Genomic DNA, 17,502 nt, shown 5'->3' with positions numbered 1-17,502 from the left:
ACAGTCAAAATTAATCAAGGCTGGCACATGTCAGAGCGAGGCACTGCTTGGACCTGATCCCCCTCATCCCAGACATCCGGTTGCTCCCCAGAGAGGTCACCGGCCCTGTGGCCTCATCTTTGAGAGCAGCAGCATATAGCTAGCACACACAAAGGGCTAGTGGGGTTGTAAATGCTGGTAACCAATTCAAAAAGTCAGAGATACGTCTTTCATAATGGTTCTTTATTAAATTAACCTTACTAATGAATCATGTTAAAAGGCGATGCTGTAAAAGTTTTCACATGATGACAGAATTCCAATATATACTACACATTGCACACTCCTCTATCTCTATCTCTATCTCGTCCACCAGTTGCTCGCGTGTCAGCTGAGCGTGTCGGGAACTCTCATTGAGAGCAGTTGGGCCTTGACGGATGTCTTTCACTGTGAATATCAAAGCATGGCGCTGAAAATGAGTCCTTTCTCCTCCTACAGGCCATGTTGATGTCGGAGCCAGTCTGCCGGACTGAAAGGCTTCCTGCGAACATTCACCCAGCGGATGGTTGCAGCGATAATCTCTGAGGCCCAGGCAAGCACGGTCGCGCCGTTGCCCCACAGCAATAAGGTCACAGGTTCAAATCCCACTTGGGGTCTTTCTGTGAGTAGTTTGCATGTTCTCCCCGTGTCTATCTGCGTGGGTTCTCTCCGGGTTTCCCGGCTTCCTCCCACTAGCAAAAGCCCCACCTCTCGCCCGTTGACTGTTGGGATAGGCTCCAGCACAACCCGCGACCCGGTAATGGACAAAGCGGTCAGGAAGATGAATGAACGAATGAGTTCAGGGATGGGATGGGATTTGATTTTAATCTGGTTTTTAGGGAAAAGAAAAATTACTCACGGATACTTTTGTCTGGAATGCGTGGGCAGAAAAGAAAAGATAATTTTCAATATGTGTGATGAATAAGGAAAGAAAGGCCTCTGATAGATCTTTGCATGAACCCCATGAAGACGTTTTACTGCAGCCTTCCTGCAGAGCAATCAATAGATGGCGCTGTTTCCCAGGACTTGACCCTCAACCACTTCAGAGCTCTCTCTCTCTCTTTCTCCTTTCTAGAACCTGCTTAACTCAAATGTTGAACAGACTCTTGGCCAAAGTATACCTGGCGCCACTTCAAGCGCAGTCCTTCTGGGAACCGGACATTGTTGTCCTCACTGTATGTAAGCATGGATGGGACAGATGGTCAAAGAAACGTACAAGACGAGAGGCAGATGTGCAGCCAAACGTTTGATTGGGGATTAAGCGGATACGAAAAGGTGAATGCGATCAGATTGTCTCACAGCGTAGAGCATAAACAGAATATCCAGGTTGCTCATCGTCTCCTTGTACGCTCATACATATTTAAAATACAGTCAGTCATCTCCAGCTGACGCCGACAAATAATGCATAGGCATACGCAGGCTATAGCGACACAGCCCTGACACTCCTGACTGAGAGCGTCACATTCGAGAAAGTCAACTGTCAGTTCTGAATATTGTTTTTTTCTTCTCTTTACATATATTCAAAAGTTTGCTTCAAAAAGCTAGAAGGCCGCAAGGTGAAACTTTTTGCATTATGGGGGGGGGGGGGGCTCTCAAATTGACCTTAGGTCAGCAAGTATAGCTGAGCTGACAGAGTATGAGCAACTGCTTCATTAGGAGACTTTAAGACGACTGGAAGGAAACACGAGCATCATATGAGAAGAAGCGATCACTAGTAGTGCTCTTATTTTCCTCTTTTGAATTATACGCCTTAAATGCAGCGTCTGCAAATCGTGTTGATGGCGTGATTGTGACGTGATAGGTCACAGGTCAGGACGGGACGACGGTCAGCACATACTGAAGCACGTAAAGGATGTCGCTGCAGCAACAGTATTTGCATTCTGAGGTGATGCACGTTTCGTTCAGCTCAGCCCGTCTTGAAACTTACAGTAAGAAACAAGATTAATTTGATTGCTGTTTGATTAATTAGAACCCCGATCACAGAATGTGAGAGTGATAGCCAGAGTGAGGCCTGATTTATGAGTCAGTCCTCAAACCTTGAAGCTCGCCAGCTGCTGCTTTTTGTCTGTTCTGCATCCATTCGTTCCTTTTATTTCCTCCCAAATACAAGAATAGCAGGGTCTCAAATAGCATGGCACCCACTTGTTTCATACGGGGCTACCTTCTTTGCGGAAGTTGCACCTGGAGCATGAGACAATCACGACGGTTGCTAGGCAACGAGCTCCTCACGGTCTCTGTTTAGAGATTTCAGAGAACCGAGCGTAGCTCGGTGAATCATGCCTCTCACTCGATATAAGTGTGTGATAATGACTGGATCGTTATGTACAGTAAGGGATACTGTGAATGTGTGTGTGTGTTAAGTTATTTCTGGTGACCTGGAGATTAAAAGAGATATATTTTATCGCTAAATTTGAGCTTTCACCAAAAAGAGAACGATGCTCGACTTTAGCAGCGAGGAACTGGTGCTGATGAAAGCACCGAGGTGGAAGCCCCTGTTAAAACCGAAACGATGCGCTGAAAGGTGCTAAAATGACAGGTTAAATTTGTTTAATTAATTCTAAATATTTCCATCGAACACATCTTGTGTAGCAAAGAAGAACGTTTTTTTCAAGTGAGTTCATTCAATTCTTTTCACTTCCTGTAAAATTTCAAACAAGCTTTCTGTAGCATTTATATCAGTTCCATGCAAACACGATTAACTTTCACAGAAGGGGGGGGGGGGGGGGGGGGTTGTGTTGGCGGTTTGTGCTTAGATTGCACAGGTATAGTCAGTTTGAGCCGTGCTCAGGTTTAAGGCGCCGTCATCAATAGAACATGCATGTACAACATCTCTGCAGCGAGCAGACGTTGCTTTTGGGCTTTCAGCGCTCTCCTCCGACTTGTGAAATTAATGTAATTCATTTCATTTAAGCCTCTCCAGCGCTACTCACTTTAGTTTTTCTCTCTCTCATCATTTCCAGCCATCTGTTGCTCATTTCAAATCGCTCCATTTGAGTTCGGCCCTGAAACCTCACACTGTTTGGAAGCTTTGGCATCGGCACCTTTAGAAATATTCATTTTATCCATTTTACATGCATGCTTTGCCATAAATGCAGAATTTTCAGCACTGTGTTGCCTTCGTTATTTAAATTGAGCACGTGGCACTGATTATTATTATTGTTTTTTACATGTCTCATACAAGCTGACCAGTAGCTGGCGCTCCAGGGTCCAGGTGATTTGGAGGACTCTGCTGCTGAGGACACTGTTGTGCTGTAACAGTTTGGCACAGCTGCTCTCATAAAGTGTTTTGATATCCCCAATAAGAGTTCAGTGTTTTACTGTGATTAAATCCCCCCAGGCCAGTTTGCAGTAAAAATATCCCTCACCCATTCGCCCTCTCTCTGCACCCCCCCCCCCCCCCCCCCATCCCACACCATCACTGCTTGTCTCCATTTCCACTCTTGCGCTCTCTCTCTCTCTCTCTCTCTCCCATTCTCCAGCCTCTAATGACTGGCACACAGGGAAACACGGGTCACTGAGTTTAACTCTGTGTCGTCAGGACAACGGTCCTGGTTCCATCGCTAAACTGAAGTCGCACAAAACGACTGAAATCTGTTAGCGCCCTTAGATCCATTCGCAATTCCCTCCAGGTGAGTGGAGGTGATGACAAAGGTGGTGCAATATTTTTTTGCCATGTGCATTTTGAGACTTGAGATGATTTGAAAAGGGCTAACCATGCTACGTCAGCTAATGGCTCAGCTGCTTCTCATTGTCAGCACACCGTATTTAAACTTCTTCAGCCTGCCTAACTGTGTCACTCCCTCAGCAAACTGCACCCCCCCATACATCTCTTCCTTGTGGCTGTAGAGAGAGCTAGTATGACATCCCGTGGCTGTCGTTACCTGCCTGCAGACATTTTTAGCGTGGACCTTCTCATACGGTTTGATTGTCTCCTCTTTGGCAGCGCCTAGAAATAGCTCTTTACCCTCTTTTGCTTCACAGACGGGGAGCTCCCATAGCTGAACTGTGTAATGTTAATTATTACAATATAAATGAACGTATTCTTTGACTAAAGTGGCCCTTGTCCTTGCCGCATCTCCATATAAATGACTCCACTTAGCCCACATTTGTCCTCCTACGTTGACTGATTGTTAACCGAGTGCCCTAATTGTTTAATTATGTTGGGGCCGGGGAGCATTGACAGCTGTGGCGTGATTCATGCATGCAGCATTTTCTGCAACGGTAATGGGCTCTGGGCAGGTAGAGCAGTGCAAGGAGTGATGTGGCCTTTGGCAGGAGAGCTGGCATCTGTCATCCGTGTTAGCATCATGGGGGTAAGAGAAGGCTTTTTTACCCCACAGACTCCGTTCTGCATCGCGGGAAAAGCTCAGAATAGATAGAAAAATGCCTTTAATATTTCAGATTCCACATCTCAGAGTGAAAATGGTTTGGCCTCTACTGTATCCCATGAAATACCCCCCCCGCCCCACACACACACACACAGACAGAGCACCATGAGCATATGTGCAGCGCCTGCTGAGGGAAATATAAATAGACAGGCAGGAGCGCTGGCTTGAATATTTCAAATCAGAGCGCCTGTACGATACGACTGTCCAGGCCTGTGTGCTGCAATACATTAATGCCGGGCTCTCGACTACAGTCATCCCCAGGGCAGCGGAACCAAGCAGAGTACAGTACCGGCTTGGCAAGCTCAGCTGACAGTGTGTCCTCACAGGAAGCTGACATTCCAAGCGATGCATTACCATCGACTGGAACCCATTTCTGAAAGGCTTTATGTGATTCTCGGCCCGATGCTCATCTCTTGGAAGATGAGCACACACACACACACACAGACTGTCTACAAAGGGATAAATGGCAGCAATAAGGGTCATGTGACTTTCCAGGATTGTCTGGCTGTAAGATAAGAGTCATTTTAGTTTTAGAAAATACCTTTTTTTGGGGCGGGGGGGGGCTGATAGCTTGTTAATTTGCAAAGAGGGCAGTGCAGGAAAAGCTGAATCAGTGTGAGGAGATCCAGGTTAACTGTACGCTGTGAGTGTCCTTTCAGTAGTCTGACTCGTGTCGCTTGCTTTGTCAAGATGCACACACTTTGAACAACTCTCTGGTTTCCCATGTAGCTGTCTTGCAGAATAAATACCTGCTGTCCACACAGCGAGACAATTTGACTTTGTCAGGGAACCTTGAAGCCGCCTTTGTCCGGTTGGGAATGCTCTGGGAATGGCAACGCGCAACGGCTTCAGCAGAGCGAATGACTTGACAACGATGGAGGCAAACAAGCAGGTCGTGTAGAGACGCAACAGGTAACGGAAAATCAAACACAGGCTTAAAAGCAAAGATGGCACAAAGCAACTAGAACCAACCAGCAGAGTCTCAGAGGAGAAGGGTTGGTTAAATATCTGCAGGGCCGACGAGGGAGAGAGGGATTGGATGAGCAAATGGAAATCTGACAAGGGAATCAGGAACAGGTGGGCAGCTTGGATGTTTAGTGGTGGATAAAGAAGGGAGGGTCTGGGGATATGGAGAATGCATGCAAGAATGAATGAATGAGTTGGAGGTTGTGGGAATTTGACTGGGGGGTGAGAAAGAGAGACGACAGCCGTATTGTATTTTATCAATTCCCCTTTTAAATGACTCACACTGCTACTGTAAAGGATGCTGCACTAGAAACTAGTCACTGTACCGTACTACTGAGAACCTATCCGAACCGAACCTATCAGACTGAAGCAACGGCATGCTGCAAGACAGACAGCGAACCGAGCCAGGGCATTAGTTCTAGTGACATGTTTCCATCCAGGGACCCAGTGTGAGCAAAGACAGAACCTCCGACTGCTTCAGCTCTTTGAACAGCTTTGTCCTTTGAAGCGGTGTGGATGCTCTATCCTGTTTTTCAAGAATTCTTTTTTGCGCACCTTCACCTTCAAACCATTTTTTTTGTTGCTCAACTGGCAAAATCAGCTTCTACAAAACTGAGACAGCAATTACAGCTTATTTAAATTTAAATAAACTGCACTTCAGCAAAATGCATTAAAAAGGTAATGCAAGCTGAGATAAGAAAAGATTCCCACCATGTTTCTGCATTTCAATACGTGTGCAGGTGCAATGCAAGTTTTTACAATATAATACACTCTGATTGGCCGATGAGTTTGTCTGTCCGGTGTTTATCCCGCCTCTTGCTCAATGGAATTGGCTCCAGCTCCTCTCTGAGCCTGTCAGGATAATCAGTTATATATAATGCTGTTGGTTAAATCCAACCACTCTGGTGTGTTATTCTGTTTGTAGCTGATCTTTTTTCTATTTGAAAACCAAGTTGATTTTTTATTTGGAGATGCTGCCGAATGAGGGTTTGTCTGACAGACAGACTTATGGACGGCTTTGTAAATGCGCTGCCAGAATTTTATGGCTCTTATTTTGGAGTGCAAGGAGAGATTTCCAACATCTTGCTTGGAATATTGCTATTTACACCAAAGCCTCATTTGCAGCCGCCTTGTAAATCCAGCCAACGTCTCATCACAAAAGCTGAGCTCACGTTGAGGATAGATTTGTAGACCATCACTTCATAGATTCCTGCCAAATGTTTGGTCCATTTATCAATGCTCGGATTGCTCATATTTGACTTGCGGAGCATGCGGCTGCATGGGCCGGAGGGTTTCAGCTATATTATCCCATAGAGGACCCAATTTACCTCAAGGTGATCATCAAGTTATTATTATTCTTTTTTTTTTTACTGTTGTTGCACTTAAAATTAAGGAGTGTGCCAATGTTCCATTTCTCTATTGCTGTCCTATACAGGAGATGATGAAGATGAGTTAGTCACCACCACATCGCCTCAGAAATGAAAAGTTTTGCTCGAACGGAGTGCCCATCGAGTGCAGGAGACGTTAAAGGTTCCTCCGGTATCCCAAGTATGAGTCGGGTTCACAGGAAGCTCATTAAGGCTGAAAAAAAAAAAACCTTGATCTTTTCCAATTAACCGTCCAGCCAGGATGATGTGAGACATGCAATTAACAAAGGCCAGTGGCTGACTAACCCCTCATCATCCCGACTCAAATTCACCAGCTGGCATATGTGCTTTAAAAATCTGAGGGCAGTGAGTCCGATGCCGAGCAGCTCCTCTTCCTGTGTGCTGTAATTATGGATGATGGCGTCCTGCTGCTGGCGTGCAGGCTCAAGGTCTCAGTCAGGACAGCAAGCGGTAACCTGCCAGACCGAATAACGAAACGAGGGATTATTGGGGATGTGAAATGTTGAATCTATAAAGAGCTCTACACCGTTGCAGCTGATAAGTGTTTGAGCTGAGTGATAGTTCGTCATTCTTATTATTAATTCAGTATTTATTAATTTAATAATAGCTGAAACCTACACTTTAAATAATGCATAGATAAAAATGTAATTAAAGTTGGACAATTGATTCATCACCTTTGCAGATACTTCACTGTGAATCGATCATGTTATCGATCATTGCTTAACGTACTGCATGAACACGCCAGCCAGCACATGCAATGCAACATGCACACTCACATGCAGACAGGAAACCGGTGCTAGCCTGCTTGTGAGGGCCGTGGATTGACTAAGAAGCCGTCACCAGAAGGATGTCCTGATTTGACCCCCGTAAACTCGGCCCTACACCTTTAAACAAAGTCTTAAAGCTAACAAAAGTTCCCTCTTCCATGGAGAACAATAAAACTCACCGGAAATGTATTTCAAACCGAGTCATGCGTCCAGGCCTTCAATCCTTCCACATGCACCCATATCTGCCTTACTGTGTGTCCCCCCCTATCGAGGCAGCTTCATAATCGCTGTACCGGTGCGTGTGTGTGTGCGCGTGTATGTGTGTGTGTGTGTGTGTGCTGCCATTGTTAGCTGCTGGAACTCTCGTTCAGTGATGCAGGGTGTATTTAACTTTTGCAGGCTCTGTCTGGGATGCTGTGTCGAATTCACACATTTTATAAAATAATTTATATTATGACATTACAAAACAAAGTATTGATAATTAGAAAAGCCCGACAGATTATTACAATAAATGACAACAGCTTGTGTGAGACTCATTTCAGTCCTACGCTACCGTGGGCTGTGCAGCCTGAAAAGTCTTATTAACCTAGGTGCCATTCATTAACATCACATTATTCAACTCCTTTTTTAAACTACATTTCCAACCCTGCAACAATTACACACTTATCAAGGATTAAGGGATGCTATATTTAGGAGTGGCTCGAGAGATAAGCAACTATTTTCAGGATTGAACAAATTCAAATTAGAGCCGCTCACAAAAACTTTTCTCCTAATGACCATTTAAAAAAAATGTAATCAGGCTGGCAGCCAAAAATTACTTTGAGATGGGTGGAAATGACATTTAAACACATTTTGATCACAGATGACGGCTGCTAATGGATAAAATGATGGCGTATAATTGATTAGAATTGAATCCTTCATATATAATCAATAATTAATGTGTGTTAATAGCACTAAGGTCTTACAGCCTAGTGTTAAAACTTTGCATATATTACCAAGAACAGTAGTTTTCATGCAGTTCTTGCTTCGAGGTTATAATTCCTGTTTTCAGTATCTGTCTTCCTCTCTGTGTAGAGATCTGCTGTTTTTTATTCATGAGCTGCTTTGCATTGACCTTCTTTGGTCAAATGTGGGTGTGTAAGGGGGCGGGTGTGAGGCTGAGCCACGTGCACGCGTTTCCAGGTGGATTGTGATTTACAAAGGGAACATTACGTTCCGTTATGCGTGCACACGGCTTTATAAATCTGATTTGGGTTTTTTTTAGTGCACGTACACTTTTAGCATGAATGCTATGCACTGTTTTAAAAATGAGACCCCTGGACTGTTGCCATAACAGCTCTGAGACGCAAGCCCAGCGACTCCCCTCTTCCTGAAATAGCCTGTAAAAATTGTTTAAACAGATAACTGGAAATCTGGCTGCTGGCCAGGAGCGTGCCCCAATGCCTCATGGGATATTAATGGCAGCCCAACCCAACACAGGTCTGCAGTGCAGGAATAGATCCTAGAACCAGCACGGCACACCTCCCTTCCATCAGTGCTACAAAATTGGCCGTGCCTTTTCAATCTCGGGACGTCTCTATTGGCTGTTGAACAAGAGCAGTGAGGGGCTGCTATACGAGGCACGTGAAAGGAAGACATGAAATCAAACTTTGAAAAAGATCGTTGGTCCTACAGTGCATGCTGGAGTCGTTTCAGTAACAGGGTTTTGTGACCACTCTGCCGTGTCTGTCCTTGACACACTCGCGGTCTTTGCTTCTCGCTTCCTGTGTCCTGGCTGCAGGGATGCTGACAGATAAATATCAGTTCCTTTGGCAGTGGCCTCCATGCACATTTCCCCAGCGAGCTCACGGGCCCCTTGATGAAAGCCATTTGTCACTGCTGCGGGATGACCTGTCTGCAGTGACCACCATGCACCTCCCTGACCGCTGGACTGTGAAGGGGATGTCTCCATCAGCACCCTCACACATTGCAAAATCATGATTTAAGGCCTTTAATTTTCACTGTCTCGAGGGCTTATCAAAAGGTTAGCTCAGGAGCATTGTGACAGGTATATAAAGGGCTTGCTGGGGACACTGCTGCATTGGACTTGGTTGTCCACTGAATTTTGGAATGCTGAGAACATTTGTAGGGGACACAAAATTGTGATTGTAGCTGTAAATTTCCATTTAGTGCCACAGCCGCTGCAAGCAGAACATGTTTTGCTGTCATTGCATCCCAAGGGACAAGACGGGAGGGAATAGTGTGAAGCTGAGTGGGATTAATGCACGGTAAATGGAACATGTGTTGGGATGGCAGTGTAGGAGGAAGGGTGGCTCTACAGGACATGGAGAGTGACAAGTCAAACACCACAGAGTGGAGAGTGGGATGACACATCTGCTTTCAAACCAAGTCTTCTACATGGGTTGAAGCTGCTGTCTTGGCTTTTAGTCTTCCTGGGCCCCAAACATCTAACCCATACAGGAAAATGACATGTCCATTGTTGAGTTGAGTTGGTGCATCGTTTGCAAACAGTTCAACACTAGAAATGCCACTGTTGTAAATTACAGCTCAGTATTAATAGATTGATTCTATCAAGGCTTGTACGACAAACTTCCTTAGCTGGGAGTTCAAATGTTGCTGCATTACTTGATCTTGGATTAATAAAATGAGTGGCATTCGGCAGGCTGTGCTGGCAGGTTAAAAATAGATACACCCCTCCATTGTTTACCGGACCACATGCATTTTTATGGAGGCCTTTGTGGACCTCTAAAGCTTGAAGTTCTTCAGGGTTTCTATAAACCACGAAGGGTTTATTATTCCGGTGTGTACCTATTTCAGTTTTCAGGTTCAGGACTTGGAAAAGGTCAAACAAAGGTTGTCAGATGTTGACGTCGCCATTATTAGTCATATAATGTGAAACATTAACACATGGAGAACCGCCCCCCAACGCAGAGCCTGATCAGTCCTGGTACTATCACGCGAGTTCAAAAGTCCAGATGACAAAGCAGTAATGATTATTAACTCTTTGTAAACACACAACAGCATCAATACATTTAACGTAATGGAGGACAAACCGGACAAAAGTAAAAGTTGAGGACCTCTCGAAAGCGACCCTTGTCAGATACGAGTTTCCTGTCTAAAATAAAACCCAGGAGAAGGTGGACAATACAACATTCTTATACAATCATAAAATGCTGCCTATTTTAACACCTCATTTACTGGAGGTCTTTAGACCTATATTAACGCGCACACACACACACACACACACAGTTTTTCTGCAGTGGACTGTATTTCTGGTCATCTTTTGCCGCCGATGTATGAACGGTTTCATATCCAAACCACAACACTTTATTCCACACAAAACTCCACAATGACCGGCTGCGGCTTCGTTAAGCACAACATTGTCTTGCGTTTGGGGGGGACTTGTTTACTCATTACAGATAACCTAATTCCGTCGTGTTTGATATTCCCACCAACAGAACACACACATATGCTCCTAATTTATCCTCTACATCACAGTTTTATTTTATTTGCTTCCAGAACAAACACACACACACAAACACACACAAGCTTGCTGTCGTTTCTTTGTACCGGAGGATTTTTCTTTTTTTTTTACTTTGTCTTAATTCTAATCTTAAAAATAAACAAAATTCCTCTGAGATCCCGGAAGCGCATCAGCAGCCCTCCACGCATAGCGAGATAATGAGCACTGCTGCAGAACAGAAACCTGCAAAAGAAAAGAGAAGAGAAGTTTGTTTGTTTCATTTCTTTTATCAGTCCTCTCGGGCGGTCACGGCTGGTGTTTGCACATGCAGCGGCCCTTATTGCGTAAGGGGATGTACCATGCTGGGGGGCCATCCATCCAAACAGAAGGTGTCGCCTGGCACTTCGGGCCATTCACCCAGACTCCTGGCTTTAAGTACAAAGTTATATTAACAACTCTGCAGTGTGTAATTAACGTGAATCTGTGAATCTGGGCTGTTTTTGGTCACGGAGCCAGATTTGAATATTCTCTTGCAGGAATATGTTTTCTTTGCAGGTTTGGATTTCTACCTTTTAAATGTTGAAGCATCTTCGGTCGCCCAGCTTCTGCTCTGTACCTTTCTTAGCCACAAGCGATCGCTTCCCTCGACCCTCTCACGTTCAACAATGGAGTTTTTAAATGCATTTTCTCTGTTTGTCACCAACCAGATTAAACGACTGTCTTTGTTCCGTGCAGCATTTTGCGTTAGCGTTATCTTGGCTTCTTTGTCCGTGTTCACTTTTTTTTTTAAAGTTAGTTACGGAGGACTTTGTGCCCACAACCTGGAAAGTTTTAAAGTCTTCTAACAACTTTAACCCTTCCCTTTTGGCAAAAGCGAGGCTGTGAGGAAAGTGATCATCAAAGCCAGACAAATTTACACCGAAAGAAAGTATCATGAGTCGTGCAATTTCACACAGACCCAGTTTTCCTCCACAGCAACGCCAGGAAAACAGCCAAGTTTGCCACTTTCCAGATGGAGGCTACGCTTTTCAATAATGACTCGCTCTAAAAGTTGCTTTTGAATATTCTGCGCTACAGTGTTTACAAAAGTGGCGATCTTTACGATGATGCATAATGCCCGTACAGTAGACCGCCTCAGACATCGATCTTCAGCGCATTGTGGACTTCTGCCTGTTATCTTCATGTCATGTGGGGCTATTTCTTTTGTCTATCGCCTCAGTTAATTGAATGTTGTTGTTTTTTGGTTCTCAGAGCAACACTGTGTCAAATTTGCTATTGCATCTGTAGAAAGTGTCAACTGTAGTTGGACAGGGGGGGAAATAATGCAGGATGCAGGGCCAAAAGTATAGCAGCTCTAAGGCGAGTCCTCTTTCCCTTCATTTTTATTAAGGCATCCCTGCACCTTCAGTCACTCTTAACACACACACACACACACACACACACACACACACACACACACACACACACACACACACATTGCACATCTCTCTATGTAGCAGCTCCTTCCTCAAATAGAAAATGTGCACTAAAACATGACAGCTCTGGCGGCTAGTCTCGGAGAGCAGCCCCACTCTCCCTGGCCTAGATTCTTTCAAATCCGCTCTGGAAGTGCCTTTGTCCTCAGCTGCACTGCCAACCCGCCAGAGAGTGACTGAGCAAGCCATCTGGCTGCACGGCACATCAAATCCCAATCTGTGTTAATTTGAGTGTTAAGGGCCATTGTTTATTTTTGAGAGGAAAAAAAGCAAAAAAGCCTCACTCACAGGATGAATCAACCTCTCTGTAGTTTTAGAGTTCTGGCCTTTTTGTTGTTTCCTCATAGACGTGCAGCTCGTCAGGTACACTGTAGGTCACTGTTGAAAATTAGATGTGTCTAACCCGGCAAAATAAAGACATGAACATATTCTGTAAAAAAATGAACCAGTCATAAATAGAACATTTTCTTTTTATTTAATAGATAAAATAAAACACCATGTGGGCCAGCAGCCACGCCGTGCAGATGAGCGTGATTATGCTGCGTTTGTTTGTACCACCTGGCTGATGGAACCATTTGGACTGCTGAAGGCTTCCATTGGTGTTCGCGGATTTGTATTCAGATCCCGATTAATATTTATCACAGCAACTCATCCACAGGTTTCAGAAATAATTTACAACTCAGGCAAAGGCGCTTTAATAGATGCAAAACATACAAATCCAGCCAGACACCTATTTATACTGCATGCTGTACTTAATTGTACTGCGTTCTGCTCTATTATTCCGTCAAAACTTTTTCATGGCTTACTAGAGCTATGAAAGTAGGTGAACCCCCCCCCCCCCCCCCTCTTTCTCTCTCTCTCTCTCACACACACACACACACACACACACACATGCCACCCACCCCAACACATGGTGTGTTATGCAATGGGTGATGCCTAATTACCACTGACATCGCGGCGACTGTTCACTGTGAAATTAATCATGACACAAGCGTCAGCTTTTGATATTTTTCACAAAGTGCTCCGAGTTGGTACCAGCCGACGAAGCCTAATTAATAAACCAAATGCGCGCAAATACTGATTAGATGCTGACACTGATGCCTTAATAATAAGCAAGCGCCTTAAAAACAAATGCTGCGTGCCACCGAGGAGAGATACGAGGAGAAAAGCAAGTGAAGAAGAAAAAAGAGAACTTATGGCGGATTATTTTATAACTATTAGTATCATGTTGTTTGTGCTTTGAGGAGCTGCGGGCGGCGCATGGATGGAAAATAATACAAGTTCAACATTCATTTGCAACTTTTTCCAAAAGTATATACAGGTTTTCTTCCACTCTGGGCTCAGATTAAAGCTTGCAGAAGGCTACCGTGCTATTTATAAATCATAGCATGGCACTGGAAGGCCCTTACAGTATATCTAGTCATGCATAACATAAGCAGTTGCTTTCGAGTTAGCAGAAACCCTCGCTGTTACAAATAGATCAACTGAGCCCACCAGTATCTGGCATAATTAATGTGACATGCAGCTCATCAGTGCAGACGCCATACACCAGGCGGATGCTCGTTTCTAGAGTTCTTATTTTTTGCTGCCTTCATGGCAAGCGATCAGAAGACCAACAGTTTGGAACAAGATGCAGGAAAATGGATTTGACATTTTTTGTTGCAATCAGATTCAGATATCTTTTTTTTACCTCTTGTAAAGCCACGTTTTTCTTCCTGCATATAGCGGTGATTAGCTTTGATCTTCCACTGGAATGTGTCAGAATTGTTCATTTGGGAATCACAAAGGAATGGCGAGATTCCCATTTAAGGCCTGTAAATGAGTTTTTCCTTTTTTTCGCAGAGAACACCAGCAGAGCAGAGTCTTTAGATAGTTTGTTTTTGTTTTTTTGGTACAGAAAGGTCTTGTACTTACCTTACTGAGTATAAAATACCCCATTTGATATCAGCCTTTATCGTTTTCATTTGAAATATGCATTTATAAGTCCTTTACTTTGATAGCAGTTGCAAGACAAGAGGAAATGAGTGAACAAAGGACTCAAACTATAATTCTTAAATCAAGTAAAAACAAAACTTCAGTTTCTTTGCATTGCTGTTTTTTTTTTTTTTTTATCCTACAGCAGAGACAAAAAGTGTTGGAACATAAATCTCAATATGTTTTCAAAAGTGATCAGCCCAGACCGCATGTGTTCAAACACTGTAAACGCACAAACACAAAGTCAACAGAGAGCCACTATCATAGGCTGCAGTTGTTTCCACATACAGAACCCTGGTACTACATAAAAGCTGCGGCTGGGATTCCTGCTGTTTCAGTGGGCGTGTTTGTTCAAAATAATTCATTTAAAGTCCTGCCCAAGCTGCATCCAAGCAGACGCGGTTGCATCGGCCATGCGTGACAGATAAATGCCACACAAACAGCTATAGACGGTGCATCAGAGTAAAGGTGGCTATTCTAATCCTCCCCCCCTCCTGTTGTCTGGTCTCTCTTTTTACGTCGGCGCGTCGGGCTTGGCCCCCGTCGTCGTCGCGTTTGTCCATTATCGTCCCCTGGCTAAACTGCAGGATGCTTCAACATGCAGCTGCATCTCAACCCAATGCAGCCGCCTGTCAGCGACATCCAAAATGACTTCAAGTTCATCTCTATCAATTCATCAGTATGACTGCTTTCCCTTTTGGTGCCCAGAACTCCATATGAATAAGCTGCTGCTGAAAGGCCTCTCCATCAGCAGTGGGAGGCCTTGACCGAAGGTGATTTTAACCCTCGCGTTCACAGCCGTATAGCGTGCACGACTCCAGTCAACACATCCGCTGCTCCGTGTCACCCTGATGTATCCATGGTAACACATCTTGCATGCTGTGTTTGGTTGACAGCTGTTCAACATCTCAGTGGTCAAGTGCAACCGATCAATGCGGGTGCACATTGATCAATGCACACGCAAATAAAAATAAGGATTGCATTTACAATTTTACATAAAAAAAAAATACATTTGAAAATAACATAATGGCGAGTTAACACCACCCACGTTACTTTGTGTAAACATATGAAAGCATGTTTACTTGCCGACGTCCCTGAACCAGGTAGTTAAGCTTGGGTAGTTAACTTCTCGAGCTAATGTTGTTGGCTAACGCTTCAGTCTGTGACATTCAATGGGTTTCACACACAGTCACAAACCTTCACACTCCAGCATCACCATCTGAAAGGACTATTCGCATTTGTGTTCAGCAGGAAAGCGACACTGCTTTACAGAATATAAAGTTAAGGCAGCTGTGGAGAGAATATCTGCAAGAAGAAACAAGGAATATCAATTCATCACGCTGCCTACTTGGCAGTTTCAGTGAACAACACTTCATTTAGCGATAATTCTCTGCATGTTAATTCTCTGACCTGAAGCTGGGCTGCAGCCTAAACACGGTGTTCCCATTGAATATGCATTTCTGGCTGCACAGAGGACAAACATGTGATTTAATCATCGGCGGGTTTTCAATCATTGCTTAACTGCGCGAACAAACGCCAGGCGGCGTGCACGTAGTACAACAGGCTCGCCACGCTCAGGCACGCTGACTGCATATCATTCAGCAGTTAAATCATTTGTGTAACGGGGCAACTGGAGGTGCAACCAAATGTTTTACATGAACATTTTGAAATTTGAACATTTGAAATCAAAGGCAAATTTCTATTTTTTTTTTTTATTGGATCATGAATAGCAGAACAGGTTTTTTGTTTTGTTCTGCATTCCTTGTGTACGATGATGTTGACGAGTAATAAATGTGAGAGAGCTCTTTCAGTATATACGGTTGGTTTCTATTAAAACTTACTATAGCCCAAGGCTCTTCTTTACAATCTGCTCCAGACCAGAGTTCTGGTGTCAAAACATACTAGTTCCCATAGCAACCATTGGTAAAATTCAATAGCACACATCCCCACCGCTGCCCACCATTGGTGCACGTCTTGTCATCCAGCTGTAGGGTTATTCGGTGCATGCACCCGCCGTCCTGAAGACGGAGAGGAGAAAAGGACGGCGCTGGATTGATCATCAAGAAACCGATGACTATTCAAATGGGCACATTTCATAAAAACAGATATTCCATAAAGCAAAGCGCGTTCAAGGACATACAGTATTGGACACAAATAAAACACAGATATAAATATAAAAAGCTAAGATTCAGAATTTTCTGCTAAACCTAATATAATCAATGTTTAATTTTAACGAACAAGTGCATGCAAAGAGTTGCGTTTGACTCAGAACATGCAAGTACTATAGCGCTCCAGCCATGATGAAGGACATGCAGGTCAACCACAATATCAAGGATGCGATGAAGACGAAGGGATGCCGATCAACTGAAGAAGAACTCCTTCGTTGGCGTTGACGGACGCCTTCGCTGATTAGAACTATCCGTGTCGTTACCTGGCACCACGGGGACAGGCCTTCTGCTGAGTTGATGAGTGTTTTGCTTCAGAATGAACACGCTCTAATTCACCGTTCCTCGTGAGGCACGCCGTACACCTCGCCGTTACGCCTTTAGCCCTCTCAGCGACTGTCCTGCTCCTCGTTATAGCAATCACTCCTGGAAAGGATCTCTCCTCAAAAACTTTGGCTATTTTTAGCCTGCAGTGTCCACTGCTCATAATTGGTGCCAGTCAATGGGCTTTAAGCAGGACACACACATGAATATATATAATACAGCCATATTCTGCTGCCAGGGTAAGAATTCTGAAAGCTGTCACAGTGAGTTTGACTCGTATCAATGATGTGCAAGTGGACAAGTGGGTGCAAATGAATGGAGGCGGGAAAAATTGCCCCTCCATCTCAACTCTCCTACTTTTTTCTCTAACAGGTCCCCCATTCATGGATGATTTAATTGGCAGATCAGGGAGGTGGGCAGTGTTGCTTGGATGGCTTTGACACATATAATAGTGCTGCTGCTTCGCTCGGGTAATGGCTGCAGACTTGGCTTGGAAAACCCAGACAAGCAATGAAGACAACGATTCAAAGCGTTTGATTGAGTTCTGCTCTTCTTCTCCTGCAGGCACACTTTATTG

This window comes from Brachionichthys hirsutus, chromosome 17 (genome assembly GCF_040956055.1).
Source record: "Brachionichthys hirsutus isolate HB-005 chromosome 17, CSIRO-AGI_Bhir_v1, whole genome shotgun sequence".
Classification (NCBI taxonomy): Eukaryota; Metazoa; Chordata; class Actinopteri; order Lophiiformes; family Brachionichthyidae; genus Brachionichthys; species Brachionichthys hirsutus.
The sequence above is the reverse complement of the archived record's forward strand: the minus strand, read 5'-3'. Positions refer to the sequence as shown.